Below are 2830 nucleotides of genomic sequence, written 5' to 3'. Positions count from 1 at the left end.
TCACACCTGTAATCCCAGCACTTTGGGAGGCCAAGGTGGGTGGATCATTTGAGGTCAGGGCTTTAAGACCAGCCTGGCCAACGTGGTGAAACCCTGTCTCTACTAAAAATACAGAAATAAATAAGCCAGGTATGATGGTGCATGCCTATGATCCCACTACTCGGGAGGCTGAGACATGAGAATAGCTTGAACCCAAGAGTCATAGGTTGCAGTGAGCCAAGATCACACCCCTGCGCTCCAGCTTGGGTGACAGAGTGAGACCCTGTTTCAAAAAACAGAAAGAAAGAAAGAAAAATTGCTATAATTGTATAAGAACCAGATTCAGAAAAGGGTCCCTCGAAGAAGAAATTAAGCTGCATCCAAGAGAGCAAAGAGTTAGCAGACACCTCACTGCCCTTTTAATATGCATTTCTGTGGATAATTATAAAATTAATCAGTTTAAAAAATCTCTTTGTTGACTCATAATTCAAAGAGCATAGTGACAGCGTTTAATTTGCTCCCTAAAAATGTAACTTTGACAAGATGCAGAAATGGTTTGGAAAAAGAAGAGACTCAAAGCAGAGAGAGCAGTTTGGAGGGTTTTGCTGTAATGCAATTGATACATGCTCAAACTAAGACAATAACTACAAATATGTTTCCAGTCTGAAATTTTCTGTTGTATTGGTACACTTTTTTCTTCAATATTCATGTAGGCAAACTTATCACTCTTTTACTGTAATTTATTATAGCTTCTAGACTTAAAAGTGTGTGTGTGTGTGTGTGTGTGTGTGTGTGACTTCCAGTTGCTTTTTTGTCTTCCATGGTTTCTAAAAAATATTTCATCTCTTCTATTCACTAAGTTGTTTTCCATTTTCTGAAATTCATCTGAATCAGAATATTCAGGCCTTGAGACAGAAGTGAGTCAGAAATTACTCAAGGTTTTTCAAACAAAGGAATATAATACAGGAATTCGGGCACACTTAGGTAACTGTATGCTAAAGGCTACCGGGAATAGCAATAACCCTTCTGGCTGAAGGAGTACATGGAAGTGATAGAATCACCAGAGCTCAGAATCATGGAGAAGAGAGCTACCTGGGTCACTCCTGAAACTGCAAATGAAGAACCGCCTAAAACAGATGCTAGGATTACCGAGGGGCTGCTACTCAGCAGGTGAAGGGACTCCTTGCTGTGGGTGCTGGGAATGCTAAAAGATGATGAAATGCCCGCTTTTCCTTGCTGCTGGAAAATGCCAATAGAAACTAAAATAAAAAAGGTCCCTTCTCACCACTCCTACCTTTCAAACTTCTGCCAGTACTTCCTATTGGTAGAAACTAACCAGAAGCCAACTGGCAAGTATCTTAGTCCATTTTCAGTTGCTTATAACAGTATACCTGAAACTGGGTAAGTTATAAAGAAATTTATTTCTTACTGTTATGGAAGCTGAGAAGTCCAAGGTCAAGGGGCCACATCTGGTAAGTGGCTTCTTGCTGGTAAGACTCTGCAGAGTTCCATGGTGGCAAAGAACCTCTCATGGTGAGGGCGGTGAGTGTGCTAGCTCAGATCTCTCTTCCTCTTCTTATAAAGGCATCAGTCCCACACCCATGATAACCCATTAATCCGTTCGCCCATTTTTCCATTAATCCACGCATGGATTAATCCACTCATAAGAACAGAGCTCTCATGACCCAATCACCTCTGAAAACTTCCACCTCTCAATACTGCCACATTTGGGCTTAGATTTCAACATGAGTTTTGGAGGGAGACAAATATTAAAACCTTAGCAGCAAGTAACTAGGAAAATAGAATATGCAGGGTCTCTGGACACTCAAAATGCCTAACACAACCTAGAAAGGCAGAAATGAAGGCTGAGAGCAACAGTCAAATGATCAACTCAAACTATTTCTTCTTCAGGGCCTCTGAGTGCAAACAACACATCCCTGACGGTCACCTATTTGAATTCCGGGATATGTGTTTTTTCTTTTTGAGACTGAAAGAGATCTGGTGACTTTTGAATCTTTATTTGGATTGGTTTATTTTCACAGATTTATGTATCTCCACCAGGTGGAGTCAGAGGCCAGTTTATTAAAGGGTTAAACTTTGGAAATTTGGTTAAGGGTTTTAGTTTCAGAATAGATGAAGGAAAGATAAACAATACTGAGGCATTGCTTCTTTCTTCAGATGTTCTTGCTGGAATGGTACCTTGTTATTATGATACTCGCTTTATGTTTTGTCAATGTGCCCCCATCCTCTGGCTGTAACTTAGGTTACTTCTGTTGCAAGAAACAGAAGCTCATTCCAGCTGGCTCAAGAAAAAAGAATTTTGTTATAAATATACAACAAGGAATATCACAGACATCTTTGGAAAAGAAACAAAATACAGTCAGGGCTTACCAGGAGCAGGAGCTGCTCTTTGCCTCTCTTAAGGAATTTACGGTCACTCTTATTTCTGTTGCTGGTATATTCACTATTTCTTCATTAAATGCACATACTGAGTCTCTACTATGGTGCCAGGGCCTGGATGTACAGGGGTAGAAAAGGTATTAAATGAGAAGACAGGCTTTAAACAAAAAAGCACACACATAAAATTATAAGTTGCTATAAATGCTAGGAATAAAATGCAAATTTGAAGAGGGAATGCACATGGGAACTTAATTACAACTGGGAGGTTAGGGAATAAACCATTATCAAAGTGACATTTAAGTATAAACCGAGAAAAAATTAGTAGGAGATGGCCAAATTGACAGTGGGGTAGGATGTTTGATTGCTTATAAAGCATTTGCACCAGAAAGAATTGAACCATTTCCTATGCATACAGGAAGACAAGCCCTATTATTTAAATAGCTTATTGTTT

The 2830-nt window shown here is 39.5% G+C and overlaps 1 long non-coding RNA gene across 1 annotated transcript; it reads right to left on the bottom strand.

The window, feature by feature from the left end:
- Positions 1-1990: 1990 nt before the first annotated feature.
- Positions 1991-2505, bottom strand: LOC105718353 (uncharacterized). The gene is made up of 2 exons (XR_001107744.2): positions 2371-2505; positions 1991-2278 (listed from the first exon to the last, which is right to left on the bottom strand). It is a non-coding gene; the product is annotated as an uncharacterized LOC105718353 (long non-coding RNA).
- Between the last annotated feature and the right edge of the window lie 325 nt (positions 2506-2830).

This window comes from Aotus nancymaae, unplaced genomic scaffold (genome assembly GCF_030222135.1).
Source record: "Aotus nancymaae isolate 86718 unplaced genomic scaffold, 86718_ANA_hifiasm-v0.15.2.pri h1tg000041l, whole genome shotgun sequence".
Taxonomy (NCBI): domain Eukaryota; kingdom Metazoa; phylum Chordata; class Mammalia; order Primates; family Aotidae; genus Aotus; species Aotus nancymaae.
Note: the sequence above shows the minus strand (reverse complement) of the source record. Positions and strands in the feature narration are given on the sequence as shown.